General features: G+C 33.6%; 1 protein-coding gene across 1 annotated transcript in view; it reads left to right on the forward strand.

The window, feature by feature from the left end:
• The window catches only part of LOC121388472 (serine/threonine-protein kinase PRP4 homolog), a 50227-nt gene extending 38310 nt beyond the window's left edge, over window positions 1–11917 (forward strand). Inside the window, exons 14-17 of the mRNA XM_041519821.1 lie at window positions 582–3544; window positions 6265–6383; window positions 9281–9340; window positions 11548–11917. The gene's annotated coding sequence lies outside the window, so the exon portion shown is untranslated. The remainder of the gene's footprint in view (window positions 1–581; window positions 3545–6264; window positions 6384–9280; window positions 9341–11547) is intronic.
• The last annotated feature ends 214 nt before the right edge of the window (window positions 11918–12131 follow it).

Here is a 12131-nt window from a genome sequence, read left to right on the forward strand (position 1 = left end):
TTCTCAGTCTACCAGGTATCAGTGAAACCATACAGACTTGTATGTTAGACACCAAACAGCTATAGGTTAAAATGTGCTAAGATGTAGGTAAACAAATATTCCTTTCCTTTTCGGGATGACAGTTCAAGAAAAAAGGTCACCAACATGTTTTCTCAAAATGGCATTGGTGCATATATATAAATTTTACTAACTTGATTTGTGACACTGAAAATAATATACATGTGTTTTGGGGTCCTTTTTTTTCTTTTTTTTTTGGTCAAATCTGTGCTACTAAAATATATGTATCATACCGTCACATGATTTAGTTTCTGATTGTCCATTTGTAATTGTAATAGTATAAGTGTGCAAGCAATGACATCACCACACGTCCAATAACACTGTTTTTGATTTGTAGGGAAAATGTATATGTAACATTGTTTATCAAAAATATATAACTTTTTCTTTCTTTCTTTTTTTTTCTTTTTTAAAAATTATTATTATTTGTTTTAATATCTATGATTACCTAAATACTTGTTTGTATATTTAACAGTTGCAATTGTTTGTGAAGAGCCAGATGAATTTGTTAGCAACTTCTCTTTCAGATGTTGTCATGGAATCCTGTATGATTGAATAATCCAACATTTTTGAAGTGCTTCACACATTCTTTTGGCGTGTCAGATAAGTTATCTTCCATTTATTTTCAGTAATGGAGACAACTTTATGTCAGATGTTCACTTTAAAAGTTGTATAATTGAAAAAGTTCAGCAACATTATATATTTTTCATGTACTTGTAGTAAAAGCAGTAACGTTTGTGACTACTGGTAATCATAGTATAAATTTCATACATTTTAGTGGGTATTTTAACGTTTGCTGGTGGAAATTAAATATCCACGTCAACAGTGTTTAGAATGAATGTATTAATATTAAATTTGCCCCACCCCAAGTATAACAATCTTTGTTAGTAGCTTAACTTACCAAGGCGACATGTTTTAACATAGTGTATTATACAACAGTGTATTTCTGTTAGATTTTTCCAGTGTGCATAATGTTTTTGTCATCCTGATCACCATTAGTTTGTTGATACTCAAATAATTAGTCTTGAGAGTTTTGATGCCATTGTTCTAATTGCATTGATTATTTGATATCTATACATTAATACAAAAACATAAATCTCCCATCCTGGACTTGGTCATTGATGATGCCTGAAACCTTTCGTTGTATAGGGGCCCATATAAAGAGTTCTCACTCACAAAAACATTAATGTTCATAAGCCAATGCTTAATAATATACAGAATTTTATTAATGTGGAATGTCCTTGGAAAAAGCATTACATTTTATTGTGTTCTGGAAATGTCCTGGAAATTTAGGCCAAAAATGTGGTGGTTTATTTTTTTGGCATCTTTACTTTTGTTGTCCACATAACCTGTCTAAATTCAGACAACAATTTGTCATAAAAACATTCATTGACTGAACATTTTCTTAAATTTCATGTGTTTTTTCAAGTGTAATAACCCTGTTAACAGGAATTTGTTGATATATGTAAGTTTAAGAACAGATCTTTTTCTTGGTCAGATTGACAAATTGTGAAAGACAATGTTCCTTTTGGCAGAACATTCATCGTATTGTACTTTTGAAACAATTTTGTCATGGTACAGATATTCATCAAAATGGGGACGGGTTAGGAAGTTTTATTGTATTGTATTATAGGGAGGATAATAAACAAGATACCAGGTATTATCAAATTTATATCCCAAGTGAAATAATTTTCAGTTGTCACAAGCTTTAGTGAGTGACAAATGAAAATTATATCACGAGGGACATAAATTTTATAATAACTGGTACCGAGTTTGTTATTCTATTTATTACCTCAGCTATTTTTTCTCTAAAAGCCTTTAGTTTCAACATGAATAGCAATGATGTAAACCACTTTATGCACTGTTCTGAATATTGCTATAACTTTAAAGTTACATTTTGTTATAAATTTAACACCAAAAACAGAGAGCCGTAAATGCAAGCTCTTTAAACTATATGACGTCATTTTGTGTTTGCCAAATCGTAATGACATCATATTTAGTGCCGACACAGTCATTGGTATGTAAATGTCAAATCATTCAAAAGTATTATTCATTAGACCAATGCAGAATATTTCCCACTGAGAAAATATGGAAAATATTTTCCCTGTTATGAGTGACCACTGGGGTAATAAAATTGTTTTATTCATCGTATAAAGACTGCCTGGGTGTGGTTTGATATGAAAACCGAATTCATTCTCATTTTGACACTATACATCTTTATAATTATTTTAGGTATCGAGATCGTGTGAAAATATATTATATATTATTGCAGTAGCTACATGTAAATGAGACTTACCTTGTATTGTCGTATCTGTAACAGCCCCAATTTTACTGATGAAAAAATATACAAACTCCAATAATATTAGTCATTATAAAGGATTTTATTCCAAACATGGGATGCCATAATAAGGATAATCTTCAAAACTACCTTTAGACACCATCATAAATGGGTAGTAAGTTGACCAACGTATGTGTGCAGGCATAGTTCCAAGAGTAAAAATATTCTGACCCCGATAGCTCTGACTTGTCATTAGGTGACACAAAGTACATGTACATCAAATCACATTCCATGCAGACACATGACATATAGCTGGGCTGTGACTTTCTAACAACGAACTACATGCACGGAAACAAAAAAAAGTGAAATAATCGGCTGTGATTACTGTTTCTATATTATGAACATGTACGGTTTATAAATAACAGATACAGATTCATTAATTTTAATCTCTGGCTGAAATACAATTATATAAATGAAGTTTCGTTTGATTTTTTTTGGATTTTTTAAATTAAAAAACAAAGAAAGAAAAAAGATGCAAAAACTATCACTTTAAAAACAAAATTCAGAAAGATGTTTTATTGAATGAGACCTAGGAGTATATGATAATTTTAGAAATTAACATTTCACAGTGTAACTAATTGGTAGTTTGCATCAGTGTAAAGTTGCATCATTAATACACGAACTGAATGAAGTTTCACAGGAAATATTTTGAGCCCTGAATTGTCATCTATTGCCAATTAAAAAAAAAAAAAAAAAAAAAAAAATCATTATTATTATTTTCTTAATAAAATCTTTGAAACTGAAATTTGGTCAAAAGGAGGATATGTCATCTATTTTTAATATTTCATTTTAAAATTAAAAGACTGTGTTTAATAATTATTATTGCATTGTACATGTACTTTCAACATTACTTTCATTTCCAATTATTGTAGATATGTCAAACTGAGAGGATGTGGTATTTTCAATTGATTACTTACTAGAAAATTTTTGTGTATACATTTTATATGTTTTCTCTTACTAGATTCAGTATATATTTTCTTTTGCATTTTGAAAATAATAGAAACAGCTGTTAATGATGGTTTGCCTGTAATGATGCTAAGGGGTGCTATTCATGTATGTTTGTATTTTGTGTTTTCTTTCCATACAGTGTTGATTTTGTCCTGTGAAGAGGGTTCACAAATAAAAACAGACACTGTGTCTTCTCTTGCATTGGTAATGGACTTAGCTGTTAATTTTTAAATTTGCTTTTTATTTAGAATGTATGATGTATGCAGATCCCCCACCCCCAATATATAAATAATGTATGTGTATATACTTATACATCTATATATTATTTAATTCTATATATTATTTAATAAGTACAAACAGTGTTACTTTTAAAAATATACTAATCTACAATTCAGTATTTGCTCGTAGGTCAGTAAGGTTTACTTGAATGTACATGTACGGACGAAAACAGTAAGCAGTCCTATTACAATGATATGTGAAGAGCAGGGTGCATGAACATAGTGGGGGGAGAAGCACAACTGTAGAGGTTTTTTATATACACAACATGTATTCGGTAGTACATGTACTACAAAAAAAGAGTTTTAAGCCACAGGTGGGGGGAGGTGGGGGTGGCACAGTCACTCAACCTGGTTCATTCTGTAGAAAAATAAAAATTGTCATCGAAAACATTTCTATATGACATTGTGTATTTTGCTCTTTAGATGCTAGGGAATCATGGTTTAAACTAAATTAAAGCATTAAGAAGCCTGTTTTCATGAAGACACTTTTTCTTCAAGAACTTCAATGATTATTTTTAAATAGACATTTTGCTCATTTGGTTATATATTAGTTAAAAATTTCAGATTATGCCACTTTAAAAAATCCACCTTATTTATTGTTACTGGCTCATTTCTTTGTCCTTTTTGTTACCATATCAGTCTCATGTTGTTAATATTCATCTGCGAAATACCTTCTTTTTTTTAAACTTGATTTCTCTGCTGTGTCAGTTCATACGTTTACATACATGTGTACATGTTTAGATGAAAATTGGTACCATTGTCCCATTTCATTTTAAAAAATATTTTAGTCATTTTGTCCCTGGATATTTAAAATGAAGATTGTACTTTTTTTCATGTTAGTATGTCTTGAATAACAATTTGAATAAATTGATTGAAGAATGTTTTATAGTTTACTGGCTACTTTATTACAGATGCAGTGTCTGACCACAGTTAATTGTAAAATGTTACAAACTCGTTTAGTTCTTGGCTCGCAATACTGCTTAATATGACTTGTACACAATCATATTTACTTTTCTAACTTTCATAAATCTTATCATGAAAATTCCATTATTGTTTTTTGTCAACCAGCTTTGACTTGTCTTCAATGTTTCAGCAGCTGTTTAGAGCTAATGGTCTTAAGATCGACAACAGACAATTTCTACACCCATCATTTTAACGTTATTCAAAATAAATATAACTTACTATTATTCTGTTATTATATGGTAATTTCACTTCAAACCCATACATGTGTTTAGTAAAGGGTACAGTTATGTTTTAATTTTAATATTTTGTTCAAATACAGCTACATATAGGTGAAAAAATAATTCAGTAGCAATTTTGCATTGGGGAAACCGTGTGCATCCAATTTATTGTTAGTTTAGAAAGATGTAGAGTGATATCATTGAAATTTAAAAAACCCCAGCTGTTATTGCATCTCCACATTAAAAACAAGGTTTACTTTTACCTCTGTCAAAATAGTTTCCGACTTCTATATTGAACAGACAATATTATTAACGGTACATGTCAATTTGTATGTTTTTATTTTTCATAATTGTAGACAAAATTTTAAGTTTAAGTTTATTTGGATGAAAGGGAAAAAAGTACCATTCATGAAATTTAACATATAGAACAATTACCATGATTGGATAGTTAAATTTACTGTGTATGAAGCCAAATTGATAAGAGAAGGAATTGTCTGTCATCAATCTTAGGAAATGGTTACAAGATGAAATGGTTTAAGGAAAAAGATACCTCCACAAAAAAGTAAACCTATTTCTCAGCATTTCGTTTGAGAACTTGATGCTTTGACAGTATATCAATTATCTTCTCTGTTATGCATTACCGAAACGATAATTGTCTATCATCAACTGTAGTTTAAAGGGACATTCCTGAGTTTGCTGCATTGTAAGATGTTTCCTACTAATAACATATTTCTACAATTAAACTTACATATTAAAAATATTTTCTTGTTTATAATATCAGTGTCTGTATATTCAATGTGTTCCTGGTCGTCTTAATATTTGTAAGAAGCCCAAACTGGATTTTGTCTTTAAATAATTTTGTATGTATGAAAAAAAAACTTTTTAGGAAATAAAATGAAATTTAACCTAGTACAAATAATAGAACGATCAGAAACACATTGATTATACAGCCACTAATATTTTTATGAAGAAAAATATATTTGATATGTAATTACAATCGTTGAAAAGTCTCTGTTAGTCAATGACATCTTAAAAATTGCAGCAAACTCAGGAATGCCCCTTTAAAAGTTGCAGCAAACTCAGGAATACCCCTTTAAAAGTTGCAGCAAACTCGGGAATGCCCCTTTAAAAGTTGCAGCAAACTCGGGAATGTCCCTTTAAAAGTTGCAGCAAACTCGGGAATGTCCCTTTAAAAGTTGCAGCAAACTCGGGAATGTCCCTTTAAAAGTTGCAGCAAACTCAGGAATGTCCCTTTAAAAGGCTAAAATGTTATTCATTCATGTCCTTCATTTTGCACTACAGATCTAGTTATCAGTCACTGGTGTAGCATATAGTGATCTAAAGTCATCAAAACATTTATCCTGTTTTACTTATCTGTGGTCTGATGTTGTATATTTGCATATTAATTGAAAGTGCATTCGACTAATTATGCTATTTTTTCTTTGTTCCTGTTGCCACATTGGAGGTGTTATGCTTGGTAGACAGCCGAGTTCACAGTCACCTTGTTTGAAAAGCAGGCATTCAGTTGAAGGTGTACAAAGAAAAGAAACCTGACTGGGCAGTGTAAAGTAACAGTAACGTAATGTAAAGTAACAGTAATGTAAAGTAATAGTAATGTAATGTAAAGTAACAGTAATGTAGAAATTACGCGATGTAACTACATTATTTAATTTTAACAGCATAATAATCACATTACAACACTGCTGTCATATTCATAATACATTAATTTTGGGTGGCGGGACGTAGCCCAGTGGTAGAGCACTCACTTGATGCACGGTCGGTTTGGGATCGATCCCTGTCGATGGGCCCATTGGGCTATTTCTTGTTCCAATCAGTGCACGATAACTGGTATATCAAAGGCTGTGTTATGTGCTATCCTGTCTGTGGGATGGCATATATAAAAGATCCCTTGCTACTAATCGAAAAGAGTAGTCCTTGAAGTGCCGACAGCGGGTTTCTTCACTCAATATGTGTGTTGTCCGTAACCATATGTCCGACGCCTTATAACCGTAAATAAAATGTGTTGAGTGCGTTGTTAAATAAAACATGTCCTTCCTTCCTTCCTCTCTTAAAACCATAAGTCAGAATTACCAAATGTTTGACATCCAATAGCCGATGATTAATAAATCAATGTGCTCTAGTGGAGTCGTTAAACAGACAGCCTTTTTTATTAGTGAAGTATGAGTGGGGTTTCCTCTAGTTGTAGTACATCCATCTGGACCATGTTCCTCAAATGTTTGTAGCACTACTATCATTGTACATGTATATATACCTCCTATGACTACCTTAAGTTTTCTTATGACAGATGGCCCGTTTTCCCCACACAACATACATGTCCATGTAGATGAAAATTTACAATATGTCTGAGGCACTTGTAAGACACTAACATACATGTAGATGCCAAATGAAAGTTAGATGATGGTGATCTGATGCTTAAATTGTAGTAAAAGGTAAAAAATCATTTGTATAAAAATGAATCTAGTGTTGAGATCATTTAGGACCTGCATTGTAGGTACAAAATTATGGAAGATACCTCCATGATTATCACTTCATACATTGTGTATTTCACTGATTTAAAATACATTAGATCTCTTTGTAACGTTCACATAAAGTCGCACAATTACCAGTATTATCTTTCACTTGACATCTCTTTGTACATTAGTAACTTACAGGTGTCTCAGACCTATTGGATATTTTTATTGGAATTTCATAAAATGGGACTGTGGATTGCAAAATGTCAAGGTCGATAGTACTTGAAGAAATTTGTAGGGGTAGAATTTTAATTAATTAATCAATATGCTCTAGTGGTGTCATTAAACAGAACATCCAGATTGCATGTTACCAGAATTCAAGGTCCTGGCAATAGCCGGTACAAAATGTAGCATTTTCTGATGAACTTTTCAATAGAAGCAATCTTTCACAGATTGCCATTTCTCGCATGTGACGGAGTCAAAAGACTGTTCTAGGTCATGTGAAAAATGTCTAGTCAAGAATACTCATCACATGTACAAGCACTTGGAACACAGTTGTATATTGTACATGTAACTGGGAAGTGAAGGAAAGCATTGACACATTATCTGTGCAAGGTTTCATATGCAGGCTCCAGAAATGATGACTGTTACTCATGTTGAATTTTCAGTTTTTAATCACGATGGTTTGGGTAAAGATGCAGTTTCTAATTTCTTTATTTACTCAAATTGAAAACTAACATTCTTTGGAAAGTCTTGGAGAATTTTATCACGTTGTAAAGTGGATGAAAATGATCAAATTCTGTTATTTATATCTTTCTTCAAGGAAGGAAGGAAGGAAACTGGATTTAACGTGCCCCTATCCACAAGGGTTCAGGCACGCCCACTTCGGATTTAGCCTCCGACATCGCCAGTGACCAACTCCGAAGCAGGAGGTTAGGCTTCAGAGGATTAGCTAAGACAACGAGATATCTCAAGAGAGGCTAAGTCTTAACTCATCTGGATACTAAGTGGTTCTATGTTGCCTTTAAACAGTGGCCTTTTATATGAAGAGAAGCTAACTCGCAACTAAGTGGTTCTATGTTGCCTATAAACAGTGGCCTTTTATATGAAGAGACGCTAACTGGCAACTAAGTGGTTCTATGTTGCCTTTAAACAGTGGCCTTTTATATGAAGAGATGCTAACTCGCAACTCATCTGGCAACTAAGTGGTTCTATGTTGCCTGTAAACAGTGGCCTTTTATATGAAGAGATGCTAACTCGCAACTCATCTGGCAACTAAGTGGTTCTATGTTGCCTGTAAACAGTGGCCTTTTATATGAAGAGATGCTAACTCGCAACTCATCTGGCAACTAAGTGGTTCTATGTTGCCTGTAAACAGTGGCCTTTTATATGAAGAGATGCTAACTCGCAACTCATCTGGCAACTAAGTGGTTCTATGTTGCCTGTAAACAGTGGCCTTTTATATGAAGAGACGCCAACTTGCAACTCATCTGGCAACTAAGTGGTTCTCTGTTGCCTGTAAACAGTGGCCTTTTATATGAAGAGACGCCAACTCGCAACTCATCTGGCAACTAAGTGGTTCTATGTTGCCTGTAAACAGTGGGCCCAGTAACACAAAGCACTCATAACACTTACGTCGGACGTACGCTACACATTATGTATGATGTACGTCTGACGTAAGTGTTACGAGTGCTTTATGTTACCGGGCCTTGGCCTTTTATATGAAGAGAGGCTAACTCGTAACCTTTCTGGCTACTAAGTCGTTTTATGATACCTTTCCACAATGGCCTTTTATCTGAAGAGACAGTAACTCCTAACTCATCTGGCTACTAAGTCGTTCTATGTTGCCTTTCCACAATGGCCTTTTATTATTAACAGTGGATTTAGATGACGTACCTCAGTAAAATTTGATAAGACTTTTATTTTATTTTTTGCTAGTCCTCGTGTATTTCTGAAATTTTCACTTATATTATTCTGCATTATATTTAACTATTGACTTTGTTGTTGTAGGTTGCTGGGCAACGTGGACGAAGCCGACAGTTACAGATGCTGCTATAAGGTTAAACCAGGGTATAGCTGCTGCCATTCTATTAGCACATTGTTAACAAGTGGTCATTTCACGTTACTACTGTAACAGTTGTACTTACTTTATCACGGGATCAGATTTAGACCGACCATGTTATTTTTAGCAGTGTAGGTCTTTTAAGGTATTAAAATGCAGAAAAACTATTTGTACATCAGTGTTCTCACTGGTCCATTTTAGTGGGGTGCTGCATCCCGCTTTCGCATTTGTCTTCCCTTCCCCCCCACCATATTACTGTGCCCCTCTATTTGTCCACACTTTAGTCTATTTTATGGCACCTAGCTTCATTTCTATCCGCTCTGCTATTTTTTAATGCACTCTTTTTTCTTCTTTTTTTTTCCCCCCACACTGTGACATCAGTTTGTGCGAGTCTGCACGTTCGACTTAAAAAGAAACAAGCCTTTTGTCATGTTGTCCTCTATGTCTAAAAAAAATACAACATAATAGCATCCAGTACAGATATATGGTACTAACAAAAACCCATCGGCCATTCCAGGCTTCAAATGTCTTTCTAACGGCCTCTATTGTGTCCAAAACCAGTGTTCATTAGTTTGTTTTGATAAAAACAATAAAAGTTATATTTTATTTGAGAAATGAAAACTTTTATTTTATTTTTATCATGTCTGCAATTTCCGGCTAGAACCACTTGTTTGGCACCATTTGTCACATACCGGCCTTGGTGGCGTCGTAGTAGGCCATCGGTCTACAGGCTGGTAGGTACTGGGTTCGGATCCCAGTCGAGGCATGGGATTTTTAATCCAGATACCGACTCCAAACCCTGAGTGAGTGCTCCACAAGGCTCAATGGGTAGGTGTAAACCACTTGCACCGACCAGTGATCCATAACTGGTTCAACAAAGGCCATGGTTTGTGCTATCCTGCCTGTGGGAAGCGCAAATAAAAGATCCCTTGCTGCTTGCTAATCGGAAAGAGTAGCCCATGTAGTGGCAACAGCTGGTTTCCTCTCAAAATCTGTGTGGTCCTTAACCATATGTCTGACGCCATATAACTGTAAATAAAATGTGTTGAGTGCGTCATTAAATAAAACATTTCTTTCCATTTGTCACATGATATAGATGGTCATTAGGTCTTTGGTGTCAGTTTACTTTATGATATTTGTTCCTCATTTTGCAGATTTAATTGGTCATAACTGATAATTTTTATGTACTGTCATTTGTTTATAATATTCTTCAAGTTCTATTAACATTAGACACTTTTAATTTTGTTAGGAAAATAACTGCTTATAAAAAATAAATGAAGTAGAGTGTTCATCTATCTTAAGTGCTAAATAATATTTATGAAGGCAGGATTTAGCTCAGTCGATGGAGTTATCTCCTCAGATGCTTGTATCGCAGGATCGAACCACCTCGGTGGATCTATTCAACTGATTGGGTTTTTTCTCATTCCAACCAGTGCACCACAACTGGTCAAAGGCTGTGGTATGTGCTTTTCTGTCTGTGAGAAAGTACATATAAAAGATCCCTTGCTGCTAATGGAAAAATGTAGCAGGTTTCCTCTGATGACTACGAGTCAGAATTACCAAATGTTTGACATCCAACAGCTGATGATTAATTAACCAATGTGCAAATTTTAACTTTTAAATAATATTTACACCACCATTATTAGAACGAAACTACATTTATCAGCTAATGATATCAATGCGATTGATTCGTTTGAAGAAGATAGAAATAAAAGAACAGGAGAACATTTTTACCCCAGTGGGCACTCCTTTATGAGAACTGCTGGACTTGTAAATATAAACAAAATCTCAGTAAACAACAGATCATGATACATGGACTCGCCAGCACACTTCAGTTTTAATTAAATAATTTAATTTGAGTAATATGTTTTACAAACTAAACACAAATGAAAGTAAATGTATATAAACATTATTCTCGCTTTGTTATAGTCCATTTCTAAATGATCACCACTCAACACATTTTAGAAATCATCCTATAAAATCAAGTTATTTTTTATTTGGAAAAAAAATCTTAATTAATCTTTGTGTGTGGGGGAGCCAAAATTGTTCATTAATTTTGTTAACATCTTTTTTTTCTCACCCTATTTTGTTAAATATTGCAAGAAATTCTATCAATCGAGCATTTTTGGACTTCTGGATGTACACCACAGTTAATAGCCTAGTATACACATCAGTGACATCTGTTTTTTTTATTTAGCTATGTTTTGTTTTCCAGGTAAGAAAATTGTTAATTCTCTGTGAAAGATACATGTACATGGATGTAATCTCGTGATTGGTGCCAAGAAGTATACATGGAAGATGTCATCAAACCAGAGAACATCGTACATTGTATAAGGATATTGTGGATAAAGACTTAACCCTTTACACCCAGGGAACCATGCATTGTGAAAAATTAACATTATTATGAACAAGAAGGGCAGAAAAGTAAACCTTGATGAGAATTTGGTGGTTGAAGCTCCAATTAAAACATTTTTGCTTAACTTGTTGAATAAAAACATTTGTTAGGAATTTACAGTGCCAAATGATGTTTTGTTCTAACATAAACAGTTTGACATTTAAAAAAAATAAATGATGATTTTTTAAAATAGTTGTTTGTCTGCTTGATAAGAACATTAATTAAGGCTGTCACAGAATTGATCTTTGATGTGTTTGAGGTAATGTGTGCGTGCGTAATGCTTTAACATGCTCTGATAAGATACCACGAAGGTTTCAAGCATGTCCGCCCCAGGGTTCGGCCTCTGATGAGTTGATGCAATTATTATTTGATGTCTGGTGGCTCTGCTACATATTTCCCCAAAT

This window comes from Gigantopelta aegis, chromosome 14 (assembly GCF_016097555.1).
Source record: "Gigantopelta aegis isolate Gae_Host chromosome 14, Gae_host_genome, whole genome shotgun sequence".
Lineage (NCBI taxonomy): Eukaryota > Metazoa > Mollusca > Gastropoda > Neomphalida > Peltospiridae > Gigantopelta > Gigantopelta aegis.